The sequence below is a fragment of the Hesperophylax consimilis genome, chromosome 26 (assembly GCF_061612785.1).
Source record: "Hesperophylax consimilis isolate HC1 chromosome 26, BYU_Hcon_1.0, whole genome shotgun sequence".
Lineage (NCBI taxonomy): Eukaryota > Metazoa > Arthropoda > Insecta > Trichoptera > Limnephilidae > Hesperophylax > Hesperophylax consimilis.
In genome coordinates this window covers 8,800,092-8,816,608 of record NC_142861.1, presented here as the reverse complement: position 1 = coordinate 8,816,608, position 16,517 = coordinate 8,800,092, and the positions used below count along the sequence as shown (strand labels likewise).

At 32.3% G+C, this 16,517-nt stretch overlaps 1 protein-coding gene across 1 annotated transcript in view; it reads left to right on the top strand.

Annotated features, from left to right (window-relative positions):
• The first annotated feature begins 5,562 nt into the window (after nucleotides 1-5,562).
• The window catches only part of LOC149411069 (uncharacterized), a 34,931-nt gene continuing 23,976 nt past the window's right edge, over nucleotides 5,563-16,517 (top strand). Inside the window, exon 1 of the mRNA XM_089647500.1 lies at nucleotides 5,563-5,623. The gene's annotated coding sequence lies outside the window, so the exon portion shown is untranslated. The remainder of the gene's footprint in view (nucleotides 5,624-16,517) is intronic.

Here is a 16,517-nt window from a genome sequence, read left to right as displayed (position 1 = left end):
TTAAATAATTTATGAATCTTAACGGTAAAAGTGATAAAGTCAAGTGAGTGAAAAGACGTAATAGACAGACCTACGGTCAACTCTGCCGTAGCAAGAAAATCTGTAAGGTTTATTTTAATTATTTATGATCAACGTATTACTAAAATCTCAAACGTTTCTAGAGGGATCTCTCGAGAAGTTGCTAATTCATCTCCTAGAAAAATAAAATTGGGTACTTACTACCAGTTTTATAGTTGAAAAACGTTTTATAAATTTTTCAAACCATTTTAAATCAATTATTTTCATTATAAGGTCCAGTATTTATATACAGGGTGTCCGGAAACTCGTAGTACAAGCGGGAAACTGGTGAATCTACATCACATTTGGAGTCGATTTTGTAGTATATTTTTTTTTGATTTGAGCTTTCGTTATCGAGTAAATCGAGTTAGAAGTTGATTTTTTTTTTTTTTTTAATCAAATTCTTATAAATTATTACTGAAGATCAAAGTACCCAACTAATTAAAACTATTTGAAAGTAAAGCAAATGAAGAAACTCGGATTTGAAGCATTATTTTGAAATCACCCTTCATTTAATCCGGTGTAATCATAAAATATTTCTGCTCTGCAGGGTTAAAACATTTGTTGTTCAACCCTAAACACCAGAAAAAACTTTAACCCTAAAATAGCCGAAATATATATTTTTTGGTTTTTTTTTTTTTTTTGTGAAAATGCTCAAATCAAAAAACTTTATGTTTTTTTGGGTTCCCCATGTGGTGTATATTCTCCAGTTTCCCGCTTGTACTACGAGTTTCCGGACACCGTGTATTTTAAATACAAATAACTTACATTCGTAAAGATCCCTCTAGAAACATTTGAGATTTTAGTAATACGTTCATCACAAATAATTAAAATGTGAGCATCGAGCAAACCCGCGTTATTAGAGTCGCCTAAGTAAACTGTATTCTTTATACCATTTAACCATAGAATTGTAGATATTAGATGATATTCTGTATTTTGATATCTCCCTGGTAAAGACGCAACTGTCAGTAAAACACGAATATGTTAGTAGGATGTTGGAACGCGTGTTCAATAAAATTTTAATATTGTCGCTTTTCGTCATTATATAGATCAGATGCATGAACACGTGTTCCGATATGGACTAATATTTTATTAGAAAATGGATTGCAATCATGTTTATAACAGGACTCTAATAAATCAGCCATACTCATTTTTAGTGCAGACACAAAGCCGAAAATTTTAAATTATTATGTTATTTATGAATTTTTGTAAAAGTTATGCAAAATACCCCCGTTTTTCCTGCGTCCCTGCGTCGTAAGTTATGTACGTTTACTTACGAATCTCAACTAACAAGCCTGGACACGGTAGGTAGGTACTTATATGCGAATTTACTGATTCTCAACACCTGCGAACTGCGAATCAATCAGTTGAAAGATTTGCGTATTCAAGGGGATAATCTGATCTGCAGATTATATTGAATTATTCTCTCATTGTCGCTGTTTGCCCTTCGTTTATGTTTACGGTTGTTGTGGTGACATACAATATCGTAACAATGCTGAAATTTGGCATGCATAATCAACATACATACATTAATTGAGGTGAGTGTTGATGCCAACTCCAGAAGTTATATGTATGGCAGTGAAGCGTGAAACTGGAAGAGGAAGGATAAAAGAAGACTGAATCCTGCAGATATGAAATCCCTAAGGCGTATGTGTGGTAAAACTTAATGTGAAACCACACAAGAGTCCCGTCTGGAGCCAGTGAGACTATGGCATCTCCAATTGGGGTGTGTTCTGGGGCTGAATATAATAGGGAGGTGAAGTTGATGGTGAAAAAGAAGGTGGAGAAGTACCTGGCTATTCACATCTGGTCACCAAACCCGGAAAAAGTCATTTGAAGCTGCTTTTCAATTCTTAATGGTGGTCTTACATCAGGGAGATACTGAGATTATCTTCTACTCCGAAACGAAATAACAAACAAAATCAAATAAAATTTACATGCGCACACCGGGACTTGAACCCTAGACTTCCTGCAACCACGAAGGACCCTCAAGATGGCCGTCAAACCGCTTAGTTGGTTTGGGCATGAAAAGCGGTTTAACGAATAGAGTAAGAGAAATATATGACCGGGAAGTTAATGGAATAAGAAGTCGGGCACGCCAAGACATAGCAAGATAAAAGTACGGTTCGTTTCTTCTTTAAAAAAATATTTTCTATCCCCAACTGCGTTTGGTCCCGAGGTCCAGGAAAGGAAGACGGGAGAAAAGAATCCTTTGGATCGGGGAAAAAACGCTGCATCAGATTTGTTGCTGCAAACCATTTCTTATCAATGTAAGAAAGGATGTATCAAGGTCTGGGTATACCTAAAGAACATAGGTCCTGAAGGAAGTTTTTTTTCCTCCTGGTTCCCTGTGTGGAGCTAATGGAGCTAAGCTGCAACTTCCCTCAGGGCCTATGACATCTGTGGGGATACTGTGTAGAGGGTTTTTTTAGGGAAAGGAAGGAGAGAAAATTCTGGGAAGGAAAAAGTTATGAGGGGTGGGTAGAAATCTAAGGGATTAATGTGTCCAGGAGTGACGGACGTATGAATCCATCCCTCCCACTGCAGTGCAAGGCTATAGGTCGAGAGATAGTCCGGATGGAGGGGGCAAAAGGACTTCCTCAACCAGTCTCTCCCGATCCGCCCCGCACGCAGTAGGTGGGCAGACATAGCCGCCGCCAAGACCTAGACAAACCTCACCCCATGAACCCGGGCACCCCTGCTAAGTCAACAAACGTAGCGAACCACTTTAGGTGACCTATGGCAGGGGTGTCAAACTCACCTCCAAAATTGAAAAAATATATATATGTTTATATCCTACAGCTGTAGAAAGACTAGATTGCATGGCTTTCTTGATTGTTTGGTGCATTTTTTTTTAATATATATACATTTTATATTTTTTAACATTTTACAAGAATATGTATATTTATAAAGATGTATAAGAGATTTTGATTATATTTGTAGTCCTCCTCACTATGAGATACTGTGTTGAGGGGGACTAGGTTTTGGAAGTTTTTCAGCGACTTCTATGATTCAACTTTATGTTTTGGGTAAGGATTTCCATAAACTTCTACGACGATGTTTTAAGTATGCTAGTAAGTTCTTTATCCGGTAGTTCCTTAAGCCAAGATTTAATGTCCTTAATGAGGTTATTTTTTGGTTTTGAATTGTTTGATACTTAGTGGAAGTTTGTTATATACCTTAACTGCTAAAAATTCAGAGCTTCTTTATCCAAAGGTAGAGTTACACTTTGGTATATTTAGTATCTGTGTTTGTTTGGCTCTGGTTTTATGAGTATGTAAGGTGTTTGCCTGTAAATTATTTTTGAGGTGATGTACCAGAATGTTTTTGGCATAGATTTTCTGTATATTTGGAACGTCAAATTGTTTAAAAATTTCTGTTGTTGACCTCCTTATGGGAACTTTTTTATGGTCTTTATGATGCAATTCTGAGTTACCTTCAGTTGTTTAACGTGTTTTGATGCTGCTGAGCCCCATCCTATTATTCCATATTCCAATTTAGAGTGGCTTTGATTAGATTGCATCGTTTGTAAGAATTGCTTTGAATAAGTAAGCATGAAAGTTCCTGAGATTATTTCACACGATGGTGACATTGAAGATGCAGTTTTAATAATCTTGATTAGGTATTGATGGATGGATGACATGATTACCCAAGATAACGAAGACATTGAACAATTTACCTCTGTTATAGAAAATGATGAAACTGACATCAAAGCGATATAATATCAAAAGATCAAAGTTCTAATTTTAATGCTAATATTTTTTCTGATTTATATAGCGCCGTTTGCGTGAAAAATACCTTAAGGGCGCTGTACAAATATATGTATTGAGTAATAAAAATGGCCTGTTTAGGATTTTAGGATTAATAATAAATAACAAGTGACTTATATCTAGTAACATACGACTGACTTAAAACTAGTGACTTATATCTAACACTAAAACTAGTGACTTACATCTAAGACTTATATCTAGTGACTTATATCTAGTGACATATCTAGTTACTTATTTATTTATTTAACGCCCATAGGGCTTTTAGATGACTGATAATTTTTAAACATAAGTAGAAATAATTATATTACAATTTATAAAAAATACAACAGGTAAAATTAAAAACACAGTGTTCAAATAGATTTAGTAATAAATAAATCAAAATTAACTTTTGTAAGGTAAAATGTACTTGGCCACTAGACTGTAATCACTTATTCGTGATTGGTGTGATTGAAAATGATAATAAATATTTTGATATGTTTATTTTTGTTTTACTTGACCGGCTATCCTGCTGCTCTATAATAATATATATTTTTAAACCGTGTGTCACAAGCGTGAAAGATACCTACTCTGAGTATCGTATTGATGAAAGTTCACCATTCAGAGAAGAAACGTTGCTTTAAATGATTTTAGTTGTGTTTGGTGTTATTCCGTATCTTAAAGTTTCTAAAGTATATTTTTGGCATATATTTGTTATACGTCAAATTGTTGGTACGTCAAATTGAATTGAAAATTTCAGTCAAATTCTTATGCGTACTTTCAGTATGGTCTTAATAATTCATTTTTGAATTGTATTCAGGTTATGTAAAGGGTTTTCCAATAAGAGGTGTTATTTTGAATAACCCGCTATTTCTGTAGATGTTACTTTTGAAGCTGTCATTTTTTTGACATTTGACAAGTAGAAACTACGCCATTAATAAAAATGGAACGATATACGCTTCGACAACGCATTGAAATTATTAAAATTCACTTGAGTGAAACAAATGCAAATCATCTTGAGTTATGAGGCCCATTTCCACCTCGGTGGCTTCGTCAACAAGCAAAATTGTCGCATTCGGGGTTCGGAAAACCCAAGAATTATTGTTTAAAAGCCTCTCTATCTTCAACGTGTGACTGTTTCGTGTGGTTGATGGTCTGGCGGAGACATTGGACCTTACTTTTTCGAAAATGAGGCTGGAGCAACAGTTACGGTGAATGGATTGCGCTATCGAGAGATGATTAATGATTTTTTTTGTGGCCGGAATATTGGATGGTATTGGTTTGGACAACGTCTACTTTCAACAAGACGGGGCTACGTGCCACACAAGCAACGAAACCATTGATCTTTTACGATTGAATATCACAATAACACCTCTTATTGGAAAACCCTGTATATACTTGGATACAGCAGATCCCCATTCATAATACCATATTGGTTTCGAGAATTTTTCATATAATTTTTTAACCACATTTCTGAGATTTTTAACGAAATTTAAAAGGCTACAGCTTATTACAGATTACATATTAATCATAAATCATACTTGGTTTTATAAAATTGACAAAAAGGTCGGTGTAAACATCGTGTAAAACGCCCATTAGAATCTCCCAACATTTGTCCTGCTGATGCATGGAGTGTCATCTTCTTCCTTTCTTCCGTGGAGACGAGACCAAAGCTTCTAGCCCCCCCTCCCCTCCCCCTCCCCATCTCATCCAGTTGATATAAATACGGGGACCCCACCGCGCCATCTTCAGTTGCTGTTCCGACACGGCCCGTGAAACTTGTGCTCAGTATATCGATTTTTATCAGATTTCATTCAAAGGTAAGCCCTAATATATACTAAAAATACATTTATAATATAAATCCTATGTTGTATAAACGACGAACAAATAGTGTAAACGACGAACAAATAGTGTAAACGTAGTACTTACCTAATAAATATATCTTACATCGGTGGAAAATAAATCTTTTAATACAATTAATTCGGCAACCGTTCACAAATATTACAAAAAAAATCTTTGATAAAATAAATTATTAATGTTATATTGAGGGTTTCTTTGCCATCTTGTTAGCTTGTCCATGGGATAACGTATATTTTGGATTTACTATTAAGAACCTATAAATTGAGGCCATATATCGGATAACTTTAAGTTTTTTCTAACTATTGCAAGTGTTTAGTTGTTTGTTTATTAATGTGCATTATCCCTTGGATAAACTATCGAGAGGATGGTGAATCGTACAATATACTATATTAAAACTAAATAAATAAATTTATGTAAAACCTTTTTTTTACTATCGGTCAGTCTGTTAATTTGTGTTTAAATTAATTTTGTTTAAAAACGTGTGATTTAGAATATGTTTATTAAGGACAAGTTATTTCTGACTATTTACAGAATTCATTGAATTTCAACGCTCATTTTCGGGTTCTGTTATTATATCATTATAGGTTAGTTGCTTGACAGAACTGAAATAATTTTATTTATTTATTTATAATAACATAACTTAAAAAAATCTTTCACAGAACTTGAAAATTAACTTTAAATTTTAAGAATTTTTCAAATTCTCTGTTATAACTGAAAACAACCCGTCATAAATAATGTTTCTTTCTTCCATTTGAAATTATTTAAGCTGATACTTTTTCTAAAACGCATCAAAAGACTTGGGTTGTTTCGAAGAATTTTTTTGGTCGCATATTAATTACTGTAAGCATGTACGGTCATACTTGATATGTATATTATACTTTGATTTACTTTACCATTTATTTATTTATTTACTTTTCCATTTACTTTACTATTATTTAAATTCAATATTAATTACGGCGTTGGTATTTTGCCATTACTTATTTGTTTTTTTCTCTATAGATACAACAGACATTTTTTTTCTTTTTTTAAACATTTGTTTTATAATACTTATCAGTATATTACATAAATTTATTTTCTAATTGCCTTATGAGTACATTATATTTAGCTATTTTATCCATGTATTATGTTACACTTACATACATATACTGTCAATTTACCATGTAAAAGCCCGATAATGCGTTAATAATAAAATAAATAATTTGAACAACTCATCAAACTTCATCGTTCATTTAGGGTTCTATGAAAGTTGTTCTGTTATTATATCATTGTAGGCTTATTGCTTGACAAAACTGAAATAACAACAGAATTTGAAAAAATCTTTCACGGAACTTGAAAATTAACTTTGAAATCTGAAGAATGGTTCAAATTCTCCGAAACAACCCGTCCTTATCATTTTAAGTGCAAAGAAGTTGTTCTTCGTGTTGACAACAAATAAATAGCGCCACTTAAGTACATAACTTAAGATTTCTATTTAAACATAGGTCAATTCACTCAACTAACGCAAAGAAACCTAACCAACGGAGATAGATAGTCATATTTTCTACTCGGAGCATGGGAAATTCGTGAGTGAAACGCTGGAACTTTTTGCCATGGAAAGATAAAGTACTCAATTTAATAATTGCCGCATTATTCCCATCATGTTTTACTAACCTTGCCATTGCATTGAATTTCATCTCGCGTAAGTGGAAAACATCAAGTGAGTATATTTAAGCGAATCTAAAATCGATGTGAATCTGTTTTAAAGAGGAGAGACTCTAAAACTCTAAAAGAGAAAATCTACACAAATGAATTTGACTATCACATTAATTCAGTACAATATATTTGTGTAGGTAGTGTGTATATTTTTTGTTCTAAATCGATTAATTTGAAAAAAGAACAACTTTAGTTTGAAATACGAACTGCATTTTAAAAAGAACAACACTAATTCGAAATACAAACTACATTTTAACAAGAACTACTGTAGTTCGAAATACGAACTACATTTTAAAAAGAACAACCATAGTTCGAAACACGAACTACGAGTATATATTAAAATATATTTGTATATTTTTGAAATAGTTTGAATTAATTTCAAATATTTATTTTGAAGCCGATGAGGTATAAAGTTTTCATAAACCACTACTTCCAAACTTATAAATAATAGAAACAAAGGAGATGGGCCATAAATATCTCCAACATGGTTTACCCACTGTATACGCATATTTTCCTACACCAACTTTCATTAACTCCACCGCTTTGATAGTCTGTGCTGTTTGGTCGTAGAATTGGTTCGATGCCATATAATCTCGATTTGATTCAGCTATCTTTGTCCAAACAACTGATGAATGTTAACACAATTTAAATTTTATTTTTCTTAACATATTAATAGTTCAAAGAGGTTGTATATTGTCATCCACGCTCACCTGTGTTGTGGAGGACTTTTTTCAGACTAAGTAATTTTATTTCAATTATTTATTCACTATTAACGCTCTTTTTGGGGGTATTTACGAATAGTAAATTTATACAGTACATATTTATCATACATAACTAAACTGCATCAATAACAATATTTTGTATTTTTTAAGTAAATTGAAGATGTCAACTGACTCGGTATAGTTATTTCCCTCCTTTAGTATTCTTGACAGTGAGGAATACACATCGTTCCATTTTTATTAATGGCGTAGTTTCTACTTGTCAAATGTCAAAAAATGACAACTTCAAAAGTAACATCTACCGAAATAGCGGGCTATTCAAAATAACACCTCTTATTGGAAAACCCTATATGTGTGTGTATATATATGCGCATTGAACAGTCTATATTATTGACATTATTCTACTTTTAAATTTATACTTTTTAATATATCAATCGGGTATTCAAATGACAGTGCATACCATAAACACATCTTTGTAAAGGATATCCTCATTCCGTTGAAAGGCTGTTTATTCGGGTGGCCGAGTTACCATTGCACTCACTCCACTTCTTCACACACTTTCAACCGTCTGTCTTACCTACCTACTTCTTACTTCCGTGCATTATGCGCATTGCTCGATGCGTCGTCATCTGCACTTTCACTATCAAACCATATATACACTACACATGTTGCTGGTGTATTGAATTGTCCAGGTCAACTAAGTCTTACATCGAAATATGAAATATATATGTACATAACACATATTTTTCCAATAAGAGGTGTTATTTTTAATAGCCCGCTATTTCGATAGATGTTACTTTTGAAGCTGTCATTTTTTGACATTTGACAAGTAGAAACTACACCATTAATAAAAATGGAATGATAAACGCTTCAACAACGCATTAAAATTATTAAAATTCACTTGAGTGAATCAAATGCAAATCATCTTGAGTGATGAGGCCCATTTCCACCTCGGTGGCTTCGTCAACAAGCAAAATTGTCGTATCTGGGGCTCGGAAAACACAAGCGTTATTGTTGAAAAGCCTCTTTATTTTCAACGCGTGACTGTTTGGTGTGGTTTATGGTCTGGCTGAGTCATTGGACCTTACTTTTTCGAAAATGAGGCTGGAGCAACAGTTACGGTGAATGTATTGCGCCATCGAGAGATGATTAATGATTTTTATGGCCGGAATTAGATGGTATTGATCTGGACAACGTTTAATTTCAACAAGACGGCGCTACGTGCCACACAAGCAACTAAACCATTGAACTTTAACGATTGAATATCAAAATAACACCTCTTATTGGAAAACCCTGTATTTCCGACGTGGTAGTTTGTAGTATTCAGTATATTCAGATGCATACGTCATAATAAGATTAGTAGTTGGGTAGAAAAATGCGTTGACAGGCTTCGCGGGTTCAATCATCTGATAACTAAGTTCTCTATCATTGCACAACCAAAATATTCAGCTTATCTTATATAAATCATAATAATATTAAGAAAAGTGAACTTGAACCTTTGCAAAACTTGGTAAATTAGATTTTTTGATATCTGATGTAAATACAGTATTTTGGTATGAAATTTCGTTTACCATAAAGATATTAGGAGATAAATATATTTGTTCATAAAAAAATTGCTTGGAAGATTTGCAAAATATGTTAATGTCTTTGAGATGGTAAATTTAGTTGATGCGATACCTGAACACAAATAAATATAGACTTTATTTAGTATATTTCAGTGCTTAACCAATCTTCGACCAAAATTAATTAAATATTTTTTTTAGCTCTAAGCTATCGATATGTAATACTTTTGACCTAGAAATGCAATAAATTATTTTCCATCTAAACTCATTTCTGATACTTTAATGGATATTCCAGTGCTCCTAAGTTCATGATAGAAATAAGGTTGAGAACTTAAACCCATTGCTTTTCACCCAACAATTTCATATACGAAAGATTGTGCAAATTTCGTGATGCTAGTGTCAAAACTTGAAGTATTACGAAATTAATTAATTTTTGATGACCAGGTGACATCCTGTACGTTCTATTTTTTTATTCAAATATGGTCAATAATTTATTAAACGTAGAATTTTCACAGAACTTGAAAATTAAATTTTAAATTTGAACCAAAAGTTGATTTTCAAGTTTTGTAAAGGTTCTATTAAAGTTCTGTTATTATATAATTATGGGCCAGTTGTTTCACAAAAATGAAAAAATGACACAACATAAATATAAACTTCATAGAACTGTGAAATCAACTTTTAAATTTATGAATTGTTCAAACTTCAGTCTTAATTTTCTAGTTCTGTTCGAGTTCTGTAATTATTTCATTTTTGTGAAACAAGTGGCCAATCATTATATAATAACAGAACTTGAAAGTTAACTTTGGATTTTATGAATGGTTCAAATGCTGTGAAACAATTCGTTGTAGGTCTTAATTTAAAAGGATATATCAGATATAATAATCTAGGATATATCTACACAAAACATGTATATTGTATAGTCATGAATTTCATCCGGTGAACCTCTGAAAAAATGCATTATTTTCACCCATATAATGCAACTCATCATTAATCAATGCCTATCGGAACTTTTTCTTATTATTTTTCCCGCTGAGTATTTCGCGTTAAGGTTAAACGCAACGCTCGTTGTATTCTACGTGTTCACAGATGGCGTTAATTAATTAATTTTGTTTAAATACGCTTTTGCAAGGTATTGCTTTACAATATTAAGGCAAATCATTTGTTTGCGCCCGTATATACGCAATATGAATATGAATCAATGGTTTTGTTAGTTTAAAGACTTAATTCTTTCGAGAAAGGCACACAAATACAATATTTTACCGATGATTCAATCCAATATTGTATTTGTATGCCTTTCTCGATAGAATTGAGTTTTTATATGGACAAAACTATTTATTCATATTCATATTGCGTATATGAGGGCGCAAACAAATAATTTGTCTTAATACTGTAAAGCAATACCTTGCAAAAGCGTATTTAAACAAAATTAATTAATTAACGCCATCTGTGAACACGTAGAATACAACGAGCGTTGCGTTTAACCTTAAAGCAGTTCTCTACGATTAAGGTCATGCACATTAAAACACGGTTAACAAGAGAAGACAAGTACATTACATAAAATAAAACAAATAACCATACTTTGGTTAAACCCACAACTTGCGGTAAATATTAAATACATGGACTCGTTTTATGTCTGGAATTTATTTTGATTGTTGGGTGTTTTAAAAATGGCTCCCCATATATCTGTCTCAATACTGTATCAGGTATCTCCCCCCGTGGGAGCTGCGTGCCCCAATTAAAAAAACCCTGTTATAGACCATAGAATTAGATTTGTTTTAAATTTTAGATTCAACTCCGACAAATGACAATTATTTAAAAAATCATTTTTGCCCTACCTACTGCATAAATACAGTATTTTCCAATAAGAGGTGTTATTTTGATATTCAAAGAAAAATGCCATTTGTTAATATAATTGATAAAATGTTTATTTCATTATAAAGAAGAAGGTATGCCGTTAATAGTGAAAAATAACATCAGTCAAATGACCACCACGATCACGCCTACAGGACCATATTCTTTTCATGAAATTTTCCATAACCAAATCGGAAAGTGGCTGCCTTATGTCCTCAATAGCTTCACGAATTCCATCTTTGAGGTCTTGAATCGACGCTGAGCTGTTGACGTAGACCTTCGAAAAGAGTCGCAAGGTGTTAAATCACAAGATCTCGGTGGCCAATTGTGATCACCTCTTCGAGAGATAACACGGTCCGGAAACTTTTCCCGTAAAAGATCAATGGTTTCGTTGCTTGTGTGGCATGTAGTGCCGTCTTGTTGAAAGTAAACCTTGTCCAGATCAATACCATCCCATTCCGGCCATAAAAAATCATTTTATGGCCGGAATTAAATACACATAACACTTCTTATTGTAAAACCCTATACTACTGAGAAGGAAAAGGTACAAGTGGTTGGTCGGAATCTGGGTGTTAGTGAGTTCAGGAGTAACGGAGATATGAATCCATCCTTTGCGGTGGAAGGCAATATTCCGAGAGAGTCTTATTGGAGAGTTCAACCAGTATCTTCCGATCCGTACCTATACCCGCCTCCCAAATTAAAGGTTGCCTCCAAAATCACGAAAAATATCATCCTTTAATGGCCTGTATTTTAAATAAATTAAAATGCTCGTATCCGTAATAGACGGCCTTCGGGGTCGAGGGGTAAGGCTCTCGACTAGCAAGCTGAAGATCACGGGTTCAAATCCCGGCGTGTGCAAGTAAATTCAATTTGATTAATTTGTGTTATTTCACAATTTATTAATTTAAAATCATATATTTGCGGTACGTTCCAGAGTGGAATATACTCTCAATATTGTCCTAGTAAAAGATCACCATTCAGAATTGAGACGTTGCTTGAAATCGTTAGCGTTGGTCGTGTTTGGCGACTAGATTTGTATAGCCTTCCCATCCCTACGACATTCAGCCCCACAACATACCTCAATTGGGGATGTAATAGTCTCACTGGTCAGTCCGTTAGGAGATGTTGCAACTCTTGTAACGGTTTCACATTAAGAAAATAAACAAGGATATTCGCTATGTATTTTGATAAAAAAAAAACATTATTATTCAGTTTGGTTGTTTCTGTTAAGGTCTAAATGTGAATCCTCTTCACTTATTGTCCTCGCCTCAAAGTAGACTTCTTTGTTATGGTTATTCTTTTGTATTCTATTCTTTGTGTAAAAGATATAATTGCTGTTGAACATATTCTCAGCAAACATTAAACTCGAGTAACTCGACCTTCACATTACCAAGGCACCCTTAAAACACAATAGAAATGTATGAATACATGTTGGATCTAACAGATAGGTACTGAATTTGCTCAGTGCAATAAAAACTATTGTAATTCTATTTAAATAACAATAATATCAGGACTTTGTCATTTAGAATTTAGATAATCACTTGTTTCTAGATTTCTAGATTGCATACAGTCGGCAATTGGTACGCAGAGGTGGCTGTGTATTTAACTGGACGGAATGTAGATACAAGAAGGCTATAATATCATGTATCATTAATCAACATATCGAAAATACAAATTTCTGTTGTGTGTCTTTAACTCCGGTGCAATGAGTTCTAAAACGTGGATTTGTATTGATTTTCAAAATTAGAACTGATTTTGGGAACAATTAAGACAAAAAATTATTTTATTTTTATTAATTGATTAATGATTTGTTCTTTATTTGAAATGTGTTTTTTTCGAAATGTTTCAGGTTCACTAAAGGTATTCATTCGAATAGTACATTTCTGATCGACTCTAAAATGGACAATGTTTGTTTTTGAAAGGCGATTCCGAGTTAAATATTTTTTTAATAAATATTTTCAGCTTAACAAATCTTGCAATTATAATATCCCATGATTTTTCACGGGTCTGCTCTAATGTAATAATTTACTACTTGTAATCATCATTCTTACTGTTCGCATGAGCAAATTATTTATTGTATTATAACTGCACCGCTATTAATATCAAATCAATATCACGATTGCATCCAAAAGTAAATATGAATAAAATTTATAATTTTTTCACTAAAACTGACACAATCATTTTCGTGTATTTTGTATAAAATTATCATAACATAACACAGTCCACAAAGCAATTAACTTGTTGGTATTTCAAATACCAAACTAGTTTTTTTTTAAATTATTTTATAATATTTAGAGTACAGTTTTATGTTGATTGATTTTTATAGTATCTCCAACTGTGTTTTTTATTCGAAAATAAACATTTCATATTTATTCTAGTAGTTTTGTGAACAGTAAACCTCGCGTCCAAAATTGTGTTTCTCATTTCTAAATCAAAACCAACATTTTCTCTGAAATTCTAAGATCTGTAAGCAGGTACTTAAAATACCTGCCTATTTAATTAATATTAACCATGTTCTATTATTTGCTGTAACATTTTTTTCATTTCAAATAAGGAATTATACAATTTTTCAAAAGAAACGTTACCACAGGGGGTATTACTCCGATCAAAAATTGGAACCGAAATATTGTGACGTCATATGATTGCCTAACTACATCCACCAATGAAAAACTCAGAAAGTCTATGGAATAAACTTTCGGAGTTTTTCATTGGTGTATAGTATAATAAGTTGGCTCCGAGTGAGAATTTTACTGTCTATATATTAGCAAATCTATGGTTTTTTAAGAACAATATGTTTCTGCCCGAAGATATCGATCTAGTGAGTGTGGTTTATTTATGCGTTACCACCATCCCAAACAAAAGCTTGTATGTATATTATTAATAAAAATAATGACATCTATTAAAAGGGGTTGACTTGGTAGAACGTCATCCAAGAGATAAGCAAATAGTAATAAGTTGGCGTATCAGTTTGCCCGGGATAAGTTCATTTTTTTCTTACTTCTACTGAAATCGATCAAATTAATATCGAAATTTATTGAACGAGCTTAGCAAAGTCGTATTTTAACTCAACCGTTTAGAATTTCATCTGTCTGTCAATTTGTTTGTGTGTTCCGTTTTCGTTTTGAAAAATCTGCTGTATCCATTTTATTATTCAAGCAAGCCTTAATTTGACTCTTCAAAAATTGGTAACCCGGTCAAAAACGAGATTGCAGATCTTAACGAATAAATTAATAGGTTTTCTGATGAAATTAAAAAAAAAATTACGAATCACGATATCGGAACACGTGTTCATGAAAATCCGAATATTTTTGGATTTCGTCATGATTAATGTCACATTATCAAGGCAAATGCAAACGCAATTTTTACGGTCCCAGATGTGACCGTTTCCTTTTCTGATTTTTCTGTTTCAGATTTTCGTTTAGGAATCACTAATATTGTCTTCAATATTTAAGTAAAAATATTTTTTCAAATTTAAAAAGATCATTTCTATTAGTTTTTCAATATAAGGACAATGTTATTTCACGGAATTTGAATAATTCATTAATTGACAATAAGTTGATTTTAAAGTTTTGTGAGGGTTCTTTTCAAGTTCTATTTTTATAAAATTATCGGCCAGTTGCTTCACAAAACTGAAATAGTAACATAATTTGAATAGAACTATCACAGAACTTTAAAGTCAACTTTGAATTTTAATTAGTTTTCAAATTCTGTGATACTTCTATGCCTGAAGAAAGTTTGAAAAAAGAATTATCATTATTTGAAAAAAATAAATTACATTAAATATATCGTTTATAATTAAGTGGGTATTTAAGTACCTACTTACAAATCTTAGAATTTCGAAGGAAATTTGTGTTTTGATTTATTAAATTAGAAAGATACTTTTTTTGAACGCGAATTAGAATTACCAGTTTTGCAGAAAAAAGATATCTGCTCAGTCTGGGGTCTTGTATAATTTGGTGACATCAGTTGTCGTCAAAATCTGTGTAGATCATATTTCCAGGGATTATCTGTCAGTCTCGGTGAATAATATAATATTACTGTAAATTATGTAAAAACTTTTTTGTTGGTTAGATAATTTAAATATAAAATCGCATTCGTTCTGTAAAATGTCTACAAGGTTACAACACGAACGTAACACAAGAAGTATTGTTTATCTAAAAAAATGTTTAATACATGAATATTTCAACTGAGTTTGCACAATGAATGGAAAATATTGCATAAGTTAATAAATACTATGTTACTCAGGTGGCGAGGTTTCGTTCTTGACCGTGAGTTGATGTCATTTGTGAAGAGATAATAATTATGTAAATTCTCGCAACCATTTCGGTAATAACAATAAATTAATATTTTTAGGTTTTTACATTGGTATTTTGAAAAGAATGAATTTTCTATATTAAGAATATCATTATCATCAACTAAATTTTATAAAACATCGACATTTTATTTAAGTACGTTTTTTACATAAAAAAGTGCTTTTCGTGCAGAATTTTTTTTAGCTTATAGCTGTTTTCCGCTCGCAAAGTTATTTCCATAATGAACTATTTTGCTTTATTCCATTCAAAAGTCAAGAAATAAGTTAAAACTATTTTTCAGTCTTTCAAAAAGATCTTGGAAATTTTTTTGTACCTTTTGTTTTGATCTAGATTGAACCCTTTTGTTGGATTCTGCGGGTTATTTCACTGAGAAAAACATAACACAGAAAATTATTTGTTAGGTTAGGTTAGTTAAGGCGACGTTAGGTTAGGTTAGGTGATATTTTTTTATTCACATTTCTTGAATTTTCTATTTCGTAACTGTTTTTTTATCATGGAACCTGTAAATGTGTAGACTGTGTTTTGAGAAACTTTGGGGATGAAAAACTCATCAGTGCCCAAAATAATTATGAAACGTTATTTTTGTGTAGTATATATGCGTTCGTATAAACAGATCTTTATAATTATTATTTTCCCACTCGATCACCTATTTTATTTAAGATTTGAAATGTGATGTTGCATTACTCGGTAAAGAAAAGCCGAACTACAATTTTTTTT